Raw genomic sequence first — 14,804 nt, forward strand, 5'->3', positions numbered from 1 at the left:
ACATGTCTTTTAAATACTTAAATATTCTGTAAAACTGAGTTTACACATAATAATAGACTAAAATCTTTACGCTAAATGGGTCGTGTCCAATACCTTGTCAGCTGTTTGGGAATCAGAACAGGAGCATCGATGTTCGATTCGCGAATGAATCATTCTTTTGAGCCGATTCTTCATAATGAATCGGTCAAGCTAAACATTCTGAATCGGTTTGCGATTCTGTCTTAATTATTCAGTTTCTCTCTCTGTAAAAACTTTATCTTAATACATAAAAAAACAAACAACAAAAAAATTTCAAGCTGCACGTGCTGTTTGTAAACGAACTGCAAGTAAACGATTCAAAACATCGTTTGCCGTTTGAAGAAGATGAAGAAGCTACTTCATACGGGTTCAAGCTGCATTTGCATTGAGAGCATAGGCCGTAATTGTAAACGAACTTTGAGAGTAAAAAACGTATCAAAACACGAACATGAAAACATTATCATTATATAGTTGTTTCACATTGAATGTTCAATGGCAATATAGTTGTTTCACATTGAATGTTCAATGGCATTTTGGGTTATACCTTAACATAGTGTATGACTCAACTACGGCACTGTGAGAAAGAAAATAAGCTTAAAACACATTTTCAAACTGACTTATGTTAGTTATTCATTTGTATACCACCTAGGCCTATGTCCATTTCATGTATATACTGTATATGTATTTTAATTAAAATTGCCCTACTCATTTGTCATGCTATGACTAATTTCCAGGCTAAGTTAACTTTAGTAGATTCATAGATACACACATTTAAGGGATACTCCACCCCAAAATTAAAATTTTGTCATTAATCACTTACACCCATGTCGTTCCAAACCCGTAAAAGCTTAGTTCGTCTTCAGAACACAATTTAAGATATTTTGGATAAAAACAAGTAAAAAACACTGTCAAGGTCCAGAAAAGTATAAAAAAGACATCATCAGAATACTCCATCTGCCATTAGTGGTTCAACCGTAACATTATGAAGCGACGACAATACTTTTTGTAAGTGAAGAAAACAAAAAGAATGACTTTATTCAACAATTCCTTTGTCAACAGTCTCCTCTGTGTCTCTCCATACATATGCTGCATATGCTCTTCTGTATCAGCCGCGCATCCTTGTGGCGCTGCTGATACAGAAGTGCATATGGTGATATGAAGAGTATAACTTAAGCCCTCTTTGCACAGGATTAGTGTTACCTGGTGACCTCCAGTCATTTGTAATAATTGCAGAGGTTGTCTATGATCTTTATCCCGTGCGAAACAGCCATGTCTGTAATTTGGCAAGCATTTGGTAGGTCGTATATAATTTTTTAACGTTTTTGTTTCCTGTGCGCCTTTTTATCCATCTTTCGAAAAAAATTGAGCTGCGTTGTAGTGTGTGTTTGTATTTTGGGTGCTGTTATATTCACTACACCATACGATTTGCAGAAAGAGAAAGCTGAAAAGGTTTTGAGGTTGATGTGTTGATGTGTTACAAATAAATCAAGCATAAAGCTTGAGATATTATTTTAACTTGGTGGAATGTAAATGACACAGCACACGATATTAGTTTCTTTTTTTAAAATCCATCTAACCGGACCATAGAACGGGAATCTCAAAGCCTTGGAGATAAGTCAGTAAATTTGAGTAAAATCACAGGTTTCGCTTATCCCGTGCGATTGCACCAGACAAAATTCAGATGTGGGGGGGTCATTTCAAAATCACACAAGCTCCCCAGATAATACTAATCCCATGAGAATAGGGCTTTAATTGGCAGTCTATGGGACAGTCACAGGCCTCCCGGTTTTCATCCAAAATATCTTAAATTGTGTTCCGAAGAGAAGTTTTTACGGGTTTGGAACAACATGGGGGTAATTTTCAATGAATGAAAAATAAATTGAATTGAATGCATCGATTTTTCCCCCAGAAAAAAAGTTCTGAAATCTGTTAATTAAATCATCCTCAAAAAAAATAAAAAATAAATAAATAAATAAATTGAAAGAGAATTTTGGACATGCATGAGCATATGTGTGTGTATTATATATATATATATAGTGTATGTATATATATATATATATATATATATAGGTTTATAGAATATTTCTGCTTCTAATTTGTACCCTGTTTAAGTGCTAGTGATGCATACTTTGGAAGTAAATTCACTATAAAACAGAGTTTGGGTTGATCTGAATGTTCTATACTAGACCTCATGGAAGCAGGATCACATTTTTGGCCTATCAATGTTTAACGTGCCCAGCTGGATGGGAACTGGTAAATGTGGTGCGGCATGGTACCGGGGGCACGTAGGCCAGGTGACCACAGCAGGCACGCGTGTCAGTCCGTGCTCATTAACGTGACTGATAATGCCATCTATCAGCCATCTAATTGGCGATGAGGATCTGCAGAGGGTATTTTAACCAGGCCCACGTATCCATCACACAGCTGTGGACAAGATGATGGCACTTCATTACCAGAGTGCTAACCAGGTAAAAGTCACATCCATTTGTAATGAGTGCGGGGGCTGCTTTCACTCCTGTCCATTTTCATTATGTAAAGTTCAACGCATATGTATGTGTATTGTAATTATCTTGATGAATATGCAAGCTTACTTCGCTTTGATTTTTCCACATAATGTCACCGGCAGTGAAGACGAGCAAGTGCTGTGGAACATATAACTGTGGTGAGGTGAGCATGTTTTGAAACACACACACATATACATACATGCATATATATATATATATATATATATATATAGCTATAGCTATCAAGAAATATATATAGCTATATATATATATAGCTATCAAAGAAACATAAAAGCCATTGTATACTGCTAATAAAGTTATAAAATGTGTGCATGTCATTTAATTGTTATAATAATAAAAATTGAATAAATTATAAATATATATTAACATTTAATATAAATTGTATATTTATAATTATATAAAATATATATTAGAACATTAATTATATACATTGAAAGCATATTAAATGGAAGTGTCTAATGTTTCAAATAACGTTTGTGAAAATAAAATGTCAAAATATGGGGAAATGATGCCCTATCGTCATTCAGCATAATAGATATAAATATGTAACAATGAAACCCTTATTATGACCTGTATATAAAAAGTCTAAAAGAAAAAGTGATCATACTAAATTAAAACAAATGATTAAAAACTGTGCAGACAAATATCTAAAATCTAGTGTTTTGAAAGATGGTGGCAAAGCTTGGTAAAGGTTTACATTTTCAATTAATTAGTTTTTGGGGGCTACACTTGTGATCCTTAAATAGATTCATCTAATGTCATCCAATGATCCTTGTTCTAAATATGCCTGAAATAGTTTACACTGAAAAATGTTTTAGTAAGTGTCTTCTGTAAATCAAGGTAAAAATGTATGATGTATGGAGCTCTATTAAAATGTATTTATTTGTTTATTTATTTATTTATTTATTTTATTGCTTGAAATAAACATTATAAAATAAAAATAAATGTATTTAATTTTATTGCTTGCCACACATGGCAATAAAGCTCTTTCTGATTCTGATTCTGAAAACCCCTTTTTGTCCCCCTTATATATATAGATATATATATATATATATATATATATAATATATATATATATATATATAAAGTACAGAAAGAGGTCGGGAAATGTTAGAGATTCAAACATGCATCGTCCACTTGAGCCCCATGGCTCAATGTTGTACAGCGCATGCGCTGTCCGCTAAGCCACAAAACACGTTCTAATGAACTGCACAGGAAAACTGGCGTGGCAGGCAACATCTCCACTTCCTTGGGTGTTTCCTGCCAAAGAAAAATTGCCAATTCATCCTTCGTTGTCCAGTCCAGTACAAAAACTTTGCTAAAATGCCCAAAAGTCCATATTTAGTAATTCACATGTCAGTGATTATCATTTCCAACCCTCTCAGACTGCAGCAATGAATCTTTACCCCCCTCCTTCTCTTCTTCCTCTCGTTCTGCCTCTCCCTCACTCGTCCTTCCCATTTATTGCTTTGTACAGCAAAGCACCATTACTGATCCCTTCCAAAGCACAAACTAAAAATCTATCCCGTTGTCATTTGCTTCGCCGTGCCATCTATCATCTGGGAGCGGGTGGGGGGAGTTTGGCAGCATCTCAGCGCCAGAGAGGAGGCGCTGGAACAGGAGGCAGAGTCAAGGACTTTCACGCGCAACAAAAAACTTGTCACAATTATTTATGGCTCTAGCTGGGACACATAATAGGACACATCAAACTGCTGTTTTTTTCCTCCCTTTCAGTTTTTTTTTTTTTTTTTTTTTAGCTTTTTCTTCCCCTCCGCGGCGATGAGCGCCCTCACGTCGCCGGCTCCCTTGTCGAAGTGGGTCACAGGCATCTCTTGCCTTACACATACAATTTCCAAGACAATGGCGGAGCACTTGGGGAAGTGACAGTGACAAATACAGGAGGCCCCACCGAAAGCTGGGCAGGCTGTTACATGAGTGATTGCGCCAATAATCATGCAGGGCCGTCACGTGGCCCCAGGGCAGGAAGGAGGGAGGGCGAGAGAGAGAGAGAGAGAGAGAGAGAGAGAGAGAGAGAGAGAGAGGAGGGAAAGAAACGAGGGAGGGAAGAGTAGATAGGATGGACTGAGAAGGAGAGATGAAAAAAAAAGTATACTGCGATGGACAGATGGAGAAAGAGTGAACTGTTTAAACAGGAAGGGAACAAGAGTGTGTCGATAGAAATGAGAGCATATACTGAAAGCTTCAGGAAATACAGTAGATCTATAGAAAGATCTATAGATAGATACCAGACAGAAAGATTGAAAAATTCTTAGACAGATAGATTGATAGACGGATTGATTGATCAAAAATTTCACAGATGATAGATGGATAGACAGATAGATTGATGGACAGATTGATTGATTGATTGATTGATTGATAACAGGTAGATGGATAGACCTACAGATGGATAGATAGCTTGAAAATTCATAGATGGATGGATAGCTAAAAACTTTCATAGACAGAAGATAGATAATAGGTGGATGGATAGATGTTGGGGCTGAGCGATTAATTGCATTTGCGATAATATCGCGATATGAAAAAACACGATTTTTCAATCACAGAGGCTGCGATTATCCTTGGTCATGTGACATGCAAGAGTAAAGAGGTGTGTTCGACTGGACTTGAAGAAAAATCTGGTGTATGACATCAGAGTTCGGCCAGAGAAAGCATAAGGAGACGTCCGCTCTCTCATAGCTCTCACAGTACTTTGATGACACGCACCTATCCCAAAACCAGCGCTTCTTCAATTCAAAACCAAATAACCAAACTTCATATAAATCAAAAAATATTAACTCCAAAAATCATTTAGCCCTAATCGGTTTGGGAACCCCTCCATAAAACGTGTATTTTACCGCCTGGAATACCGGTTGACTTCTACGCACTTGTTTGAAAAAATTATATAATATGAACGTACTTAAAGCAGCACATTGATTTTACCAAGCAGTAACAGTGTTACGGCCCTAATCATACTGAAGACTTCGAAACTTTATATATATATAGATTAGATTATTTTCCAAAATCTAGATAGATAGATAGATAGATATCGAATAGATAGATAGATAGATAGATAGATAGATAGATAGATAGATAGATAGATAGATAGATAGATAGATAGATAGATAGAAAAGTTCGTAAATAGACAGGTTATGTGGGACTCTGGTCTGTGTGCAGTGGTTTCTAACAGGTCCTGGCAAATCATTTTTTACACCCTTATCAAGCATCTGCGACTTCCTTCCCCTCAGATGAGGTGCCGCTAAATGACTGTCACCCCACGCACAGCTCCGTGATGTTCTGCTGCACCGCTTGTAATTGGGAAGGGGTGGCTCAGGCCGCTTTCCTGCCATAACCTTTCTTAAACTCACCCGCCCGGGGAATTGGGTAGAGCCTGTGATTAAATTACTTCTCCGGCACCTCGGCCCCTCACCTTAAGAGCCGCCACTTGGCTCGGGCTCACAGGCTAGGTTAAGGGCCCCTCCCCGACCTGTCATGTCTGCTACAGGCAGCACAAAGCTTTGATTTTTGCAAGCATCACTATTATTTCTCTTACTATACTCTTGGCCCTGAATATTAAACTTAAAGGTGCTGTAAGTTGGATTGACACCGAGCAGTTGAACTAGGTATTGCAGTCCAAATTCAAAATATTGGAGAGGGTTTTTTTTTCACCTGCCCCCTCCTCCTCAGACTTGATGCACACGCAGGTTGCCAGATTGATGACACTAACAGGAATTTTCCACCAACTGGCAACCCGGGGGGGCTGAAATACAATTGGGTAAATTGGCAGTGGGTGGGTTTCACAAACCAAAACAAACACAGACATTCCATCCCGGAACACAAATTTTCAAAGGAGAATAACTGACTGTAGCATTGTTTTTCAGATAAACAAATATGTTAACTAAGCATGTTTCTTAAATATCTGCAAACATATTATGGTATTTTTATGCTTTAGTAGAGTCAAAAACTTACAGCACCTTTAAGCATTGGTCTGAGGTCCAATTATAATGTTAGTCAACGGGGTTCTTGCATACATTTTGATACAAATACTAAGAATTCTTAAAATAATAATTTAAAATTTCAGTTAAACATTTTCCTTAAATTGAATAAAAACTGCATTTATTTGTTTAAAAATACAGCAAAAATATTTGTATTTAATTTTTTTTTGTACTTTTTTCTATTGTAATATATTTCAAAATGTAATCAATATCTGTGTTGTTGTTTTTTTTTTTTTTTTGCATTAAATAATGAATACGCAAATAGGTATTTTCACTAGCTGTTTCAGAATTTATTTCTACGTGTTGATGTCTCTGAAAAAAGTGCCTTATGCACACCAATCCTGCATTTAAAATACAGCAAAACTGTAAAATTGTGAAATATTATTACAGTTTAAAATAACTGTTTTCTACATTAATATATTTTAAAATATAATTTATTCCTGAGGCAAAGCTGAATTTTCAGCAGCATTACTCCAGTATTCAGTGTCACATGATTCTTCAGAAATCATTCTAATATGCTGTTTTGCTGCATTTCTTATCATCAATGTGGAAAAAAGTTGTGCTGCTTCATATTTTTGTAGAAATTGTGACATGCCTATGCTGCAACAAATCTACAAAGCTTATTTTCTTTTGATATAAAAGTTTTACTTGCCAAAAATGAGCAGTGCTACTAACATTTAACAAGCAGAGTACTGTTTCATTTTAAAAATCCAGTCATATTAACTATATATTTGAGAAATATCATCACACCTGAGCACTCGCTAAATCACTTTCAAGCATGTGCGTCTCAACTACTGTCATACCGCAGACGCTAACAGTGTGCTTTTCACACACAAGGTGTCTCTTAATTTGAAAATGATGAATTTCTGATATAAAAGACGAAAGTGGAGCAAAATATTGAAAGCTCAAATAACCTTTTTATCACTTTTATAACTTCCATAACTTTACATATTAACTGTTTTTCGAAGCTAGCTCATTTTTAGCAGCCCGTTTTGATGGCATATCGCTTCCTTTTAGGCTGCGCCTAAAGCTTGTAAATTGATATCAGAGAAAGACTCGTGTGATAAAACATAATAAATGCCAAAAACTCTTACAGCGAGTGATTTCACACTCAAACGGGGTCTTAATGCAGGCAGGTGGGGGGCTACAATCAAACACGCTGACTGAATATGACTGCTATGCTAAACTATTACTGGCTGTTTCAGACTCCAGTCAGCTGCTTTGGTGACAAAAGAACAAAATGCTTAAACTTTCAAATTAAACTGCAAACAGAACATATACAAATAAAATTGAATTCAAAATATAAACAAAAATTATAATAGCATATTTATAAAAAATAATGACCTTTATTGTGATCATCACAACAGGCATTTATCCCTAAGTTTATTGCTTTTAAATGACAAGTTGTATTAAATTAATAATCATTTATATTAATATAAGTACACATGGATGTATTATATATAGCTGATTGTAAGCTTAGCAACATGGTGATGTCAAACTGTATTGGAATCAAATCATGCCATCCAAGTGCTATTTGTGAGTTGTTGCCTATGGAAAACATTACAAATTGCTCACTTATGAGGTTCTATCTTTGTTACAATGTTGCCAATGTAGGTAATAGTCAATAATATGTCCAATATGCAATGAAAGGCTTTCAGTTTCTCAAATTTTTAGGGCGATGCCAAGATAATATAAATATTGTTAATATGGCTGATGGCACAGGTTATTTTTTGTATTTTGTATTTATTTTTTGGAATGTCTATTTTTTATTTTTATATCTCTATATTTTTTAAAGTAGAAGATCCTCAAAGGAATTATACAAAAAATAAGTATTGAGCAGTATTATTATAATATACTATGATATTTTTGTTATTATTGTGAAATAGATATTTTCTCTTCCATTTATTTAGAAATTTTCTTATATATATATATATATATATATATAGATATTATATATATATATATCCATATTATATATTATATATAATATATATATATATATATATAATATAAATATATATATATATATATATATATATATTACCCTTGAATTAAACTAAATGAGTTAAACATGCTGTAATAAAATAAATGTACGTTTTTTATTTTATTTTAAGATTACATTCATTTTATTTCAGATTACAAAAAATGGTTTTATGGTTTTAGTTTTAATTTGATAGTTTTAGTCCCATTTGTTAGCATCAGTTAATGCATTAACTAACAATGAGCAATACATTTGTTACACTACTTATAATACTTTTTGTTAGTCAATAAACATACACCTTTTCAATTTTAGTTTGTTACCTCAGGACTTTTGATTTTAAAGGGTTACTCCACCCCAAAAAGATAATTTTGTCATTAATCACTTACCCCCATGTCGTTCCAAACCCGTAAAAGCTCAGTTCATCTTCGGAACACAATTTAAGATATTTTGGATTAAAACCTGGAGGCCTGTGACTGTCCCATAGACTGCCAAGTAAATAACAGTGTCAAGGTTCATAAAAGGTATGAAAGTCGTCATCAGAATACTCCATCTGCCATCAGACATGTAATCTGGATTATATGAAGCGACGGGAACACTTTTTGTAAGCAAAGAAAACAAAAATAACAACTTTATTCAACAATTCCTTTTTCAACGGCCTCCTCTGTGTCTCTCCATATCACCGTATGCTCTTCTGTATCATCCACGCCACAAGGATGCACTGTTTTCTTCTAAATCAAAGCTATGGGACAGTCACAGGCCTCCCGGTTTTCATCCAAAATATCTTAAATTGTGTTCCGAAGATGAACAGAGCTTTTACGGGTTTGGAACAACATGGGGGTAAGTGATTAATGACAAAATTTTCATTTTAGGGTGGAGTATCCCTTTAATAATGCATTAGTAAATATTGAAACTGACATCAACTAAGATTAAATGCTTTAGATTGTTAGTTCATCTTAAATAACGTTACCTTATTGCATTTACATTTATTCATTTAGCAGATGCATTTATCCAAATCGACAATTATTGTAAAATGTAACCGTTTTAACTATGATAACCCTGGTGTGGAGATGCTACAACTTGTTCTATGCTATAAAATCCTATAATGCCTTGTGTAAAATAAACATCCCACTCACCTGCTGGTACTAATCCACAGCAAAAGAACTCAGCATTGACCTTCGGCAACACTGTTATTGTACTCTGAGTGTGTGTGTGTGTTTGAGCACCTCCTAAGCATCTCTGTAAGGCCTGATATAATGAGACGACATGCCACCGAAACTGACAGCACAAAAAACCACTAGTCAATTGTTCTCCAAACACGGCGAAAGCGCCTAAATAAAAATGTCACATTTTGACTCGCCTCCATGCAAATTAATGGCTTGGTGGGCTATAAAACAGACGTTACGTGAAATCAAATCATCTCTATAGACATAAAAACGCTCTGATCAAGTGCTCATTTCTTCTCCTTTTGAGTGCGCTCAAACAGCTCGACTCCCTCTTCAATTACTTTGTGTGTCAACAGACAGCTCGCGGCACCGAGGCCACGCCGCTGAGACGTCTGTTTTCTTACTTAATGACAACTGATAGCTGGAGTCAGGCAGGTTATGAGTTTCAATTTGGGTTTGGCAATAATAACAATTACAGCCCTCAATATCTCTATCATTAGAGAATGGCTGTTGCAATATAGCACGCTGTTGTGTCGAGTATGAGTCCTTCATATGCTGTTTCACAGCTAGAGCTGCATAATCAAACAGACATGGCTTCACACACACACACACACACACACATTCTCTCTTCGCATGAATCTTCATACACTCATTCGGCCTCAAACACGCTGTTGTACTCATTTGCTTCATGTATATGAATGATGGCTATTAGTTTGTGACCTACGGATTACATTTGAACTTGATTTGACCCGAAGGTCTGCAGGAAATCAAAATTGGCACTATTTGCTTTCTTAATAGACATTTCTGGTCTAATTTCTTAGTGATTTACTGGTGCATGTTATTCTAAAGGAAGCAGTTTTTGTAATCGTTAATCAAAATGTAATACATTTCTCTGCCTCTGAAATTACTTTATTTTTCAGTTCGTTGTTTTTTTGTTTTGTTTTGTTTTTTTCTTGTTGACCATCATGGACATGTCACATTATAGAAGTACTGTAGCTGGCAATTAATAATGTCTCATAATTACCAAGTATAATTTTCTAAGGCTAATAAAAACATTTTTTCAAATGTTTTTGATAGTCTCTTAATGCACCACGTCTGCATTTATTTGACTGAAAATGTAGTAAAAACAGTAATATTTTGAAATATTTAGTGCTGTCAAACAATTAACCGCGATTAAACGCATCCAAAATAAAAGCTTTTGTTTACATAATATATGTATGTGTAGTGTGTATATTTATGTATATATAAATACACACACATAGAGTATATATATTTTAATATTTACATGTATATACATTTATACAGTGCCGTGAAAAGCTTTTTGCCCCCTTCCTGTTTTTTTTTTTTGTTTTTTTTATATTTGTCACATTTAAAAGATTCAGATCATGAAACAAATTTTTAAATTACACAAAGATAATGCAAGTAAATACAAAATGCAGTTTTTAAATGATGATTTCATTTATTAAGGGAAAAAATCTGTCCAAACCTACCTGGCCCTACGTGAAAATTGTATTTCCCCCCTCCAGTTAAATCATGAAAGAACTGTGATTAACCACATTATTTTAGAAAGCGGAGTTAAATTTCACTAGCCAAACCCAGGATTGAGTACTGCCAGATCTGCTGAATCAAGAAGTCACTTAAATAGAAGCTGTCTGACAAAATGAAGCATCCTTAAAGAGCAACACATCATGTCATGATCTAAAGAAATTCAAGAACAGATGAGAAACAAAATAGTTGACATGTATCAGTCTGGAAAGGGTTTTAAAGCCATCTCTAAGGTTTTGGGACTCCACTGAACCATGGTCAGAGCCATTATCCACAAATGGAGAAAACTTGGAACAGTGGTGAACCTTCCCAGGAGTGGCCGGCCTACCAAAATTACTCCAAGAGCACAACAACGACTCATCCAGCAGGTCATAAAAGAGCCCAGAACAACATATAAAGAACTGCAGGCCTCATTTGCCTCAATTAAGCTCAGTATTCAAGATTCAACACTAAGAAAGAGACTGGGCAAAAACTGCATCCATGGGAGAGTTCCAAGGCAAAAGCCACTGCTGACCAAAAAGAGCACAAAGGCTCGTCTCACATTTGCCAAAAAATATCTTGATTATCCCCAAGACTTTTGGGCAATTCTGTGGACTGATGAGACAAAAGTTGAACTTCTTACAATTTGTGTAAAACCATAAAACCATCTCAAAAAAAAAACATAATAACACTAAAAAACCATAATTTAAACATCAAAACATGGTGGTGGTAGTGTGATGGTCTGGGGCTGCTTAGCCATAATTGATTGAAGCATAAATTCTGCACTCTAAAATCCTGAAGGAGAATGTCCGGCCGTCAGTTTGTGACCTCAATCTCAAGTTCACTTGGGTTATGCAGCAGGACAATAATCCCAAACACAGCAGCAAGTCCACCTCTGAATGGCTCAAGAAAAGCTAAATCAAGGTTTTGGATTGGCCAAGTCAAAGTCCAGACTTAAATCTGATTGAGATGCTGTGGCATGACCTTAAACAACCCATTCATGCTCGAAAACCCTCCAATGTGGCTGAATTACAACAATTCTGCAATAAGAGTGGGCCAAAATTCCTCCACAGCAATGTGAAAGACTCATTGTCAGTTATCACAAACACTTGATTTCAGTTGTTACTGCAAAGGGTGGCACAACCAGTTATTAGAAAGCCATTACTTTTTCACGTAGGGCCAGGCAGATTTGGACAGCTTTTCTCCCTTAATAAATGAAATCATTATTTCAAAACTGCAGTTTGTATTTACTCGGGTTACCTTTGTGTAATATCAAAATTAGTTTGATGGTCTGAATCTTTTAAGTGTAACAAATATGCAAAAATTTCAAAAAAAACAAAACTTTTTCACACCACTGTATATTTATATTCTTATATTTTTTATTATACATAAATATATTTAATATATAAACATAACATATTTTTCTTAAATATATACATGCATGTGTTTGAATTTATATATACACAGTACACACGCATATATTATGTAAACAAAAACTTTGCGATTAATTGTTTGACAGCACTACAAATATTACAATTTAAAATAACTGCATTCTGTGTGAATATATTTTAAAATGTCTCATATTCCTGTGATCAAAGGTGAATTTTCAGCATCATTACTCCAGTCTTCAGTGTCACATGATCTTCAGAAATCATTGTAATATGCTGATTTGCTGCTTAAGAAACATTTCTGATTATTATTATTGTTAAAAACAGTTATGCTGCTTTATATTTTTTTGGAGACTGTAATATTTTTTTTCAAGACTCTTTGATAAATATAAAAATGTATTTAAAAAAAAAAAAAAAAAAAAGGAAATAATTTGTAATATTTTTGCAATTTAATGTGCAATAATTTTAAAAAACCTTACTGATCACAAACAACTATATTAAAATGTATTCAGTAAAAAATGTTTTTAAACACATTTCAGTATTTTGAGTTTTTTTGTATAATGTTGTTGTTGTAGAAATCATTGCATTGAATGCAGTTTACACATTAATGAATATTCTCATAACTCAAATGCTTCTTTTTGATATATTTTTTTCCTCTGCGCACTGTATGTTGCTTGTCAATATAATTATATAATATGTCTATTATGCCATATATACTGTGGTCACAAATGACAGTGTTGACCAGGAGTTTGTTTTGAATTATTGACATCATATTAATATAGCATCATATTAATGTACTTTAAAGCTTTAATGTTTTATGTTTTACCAGGAAAAGAAAAAGCAACAAATTGGAGTGTCTTGGGTTTGATATTGCTGGCAAAAGAGGTCATGGACTACTGATTCTCCAGAGCTAAGTTGATCATAACATAAAAGGAATGCTAAATAATGACTTGTGTATGTTGTATAAACAAGCTACTATAAACATTTTTAAATGTAACAAACACAGTTAAAGGAATAGTTCACACAAAAAAATAAAATTTTGCTGAAAATGTACTCACCTTCAGCATGTACAAGATGTAGATGAGTTTGTTTCTTTATCAGATTTGGAGAAATTTAGTATTACTTGTTCACCAATGGATCCTCTGCAGTGAATGGGTGCCGTCAGAATGAGAGTAATTCATACCACTCCAGTCTATCGATTAACGTCTTGTGAAAAGAAAAGCTGTGTGTTTATAAGAAACAAATCCATTATTAAGACGTTTTATTTTCAAACTGTTGCTTCCAGCTAAAATACCTCTATGATATCACTTTCTCCTGTGAAAAAGTCACCTTGTCAGAATCAGAAGAGAAATCTGCACAGATCAAGCACCATTTGTTAATGGTGCTAAGCCAAAACAGCTCTAAACAAATATGTGGGTGGATTTTGATGTGAGAGGCAACAGGAGTCCTGGCTTAATGATGGATTTGTTTCTCACAAACACACAGCTTTTCACATCACAAGACGTTAACTGATGGACTGGAGTGGTGTGGATAACTTTATTTTGTGAAGTTTTTATCAGCTGTTTGGACTCTATCTGACGGCACCCATTCACTGCAGAGGATCCACTGGTGAGCAAGTGAGGTAATTCTACATTTCTCCAAATAAGTTTTCATTTTTGGGTAAACTATTTCTTTAATCAGTGCCTACGTAAGTTATCCAGGACATTCAATTTTGCCATATGACATGAGCAATCTTTAGCAAACCCCACATTTGTCTCATTCCACAAAAAACATGTCAAATATGCACCTGAGACTGGATAAAAAAAGCCAACTGAATGTAAACAGGTGCCGCTCAGCACCGCAGACTTCAGCTCAATGACGGCACCTCCATCACCGACTCCCAATCCCAGAACTGCTCTCACGGAGCATATTCACAGCAGCTGAGCTATTTTTATCAGGCGTATATACTCGGGTCATCGCTCCCCCATATGTCCTCCTCCAGCACCGAGAAAGATAACATCACACCAGAACACTCAACCTCTCACAAATGATGATGAAACTAATGGCTCCAGCCTTTTCTAACGGCTCCAGAATCATCGACGCTTCCAGATGCCACGTGACGCACGCCGACACCGCGGGCCGCTGTCGGTTTGGCTCGTGCGTTATTCTGAGAGGATAATGTGCAGCGCTGAGGGTCGACGTGTAGTGTTGAAGTCATGCAGCTTTACAGAAACTAT

The 14,804-nt window shown here is 35.2% G+C and overlaps 1 long non-coding RNA gene across 1 annotated transcript in view; it reads right to left on the reverse strand.

Annotated features, from left to right (window-relative positions):
* Positions 1-2,180: 2,180 nt before the first annotated feature.
* LOC122141978 overlaps positions 2,181-14,804 on the reverse strand; it is a 52,846-nt gene continuing 40,222 nt past the window's right edge. Inside the window, exons 3-4 of the long non-coding RNA XR_006158255.1 lie at positions 2,610-2,660; positions 2,181-2,442 (exon numbers count right to left, since the gene is read on the reverse strand). This is a non-coding gene — a long non-coding RNA (uncharacterized LOC122141978). The remainder of the gene's footprint in view (positions 2,443-2,609; positions 2,661-14,804) is intronic.

Source organism: Cyprinus carpio, chromosome B23, assembly GCF_018340385.1.
Source record: "Cyprinus carpio isolate SPL01 chromosome B23, ASM1834038v1, whole genome shotgun sequence".
NCBI classification, from domain to species: Eukaryota; Metazoa; Chordata; class Actinopteri; order Cypriniformes; family Cyprinidae; genus Cyprinus; species Cyprinus carpio.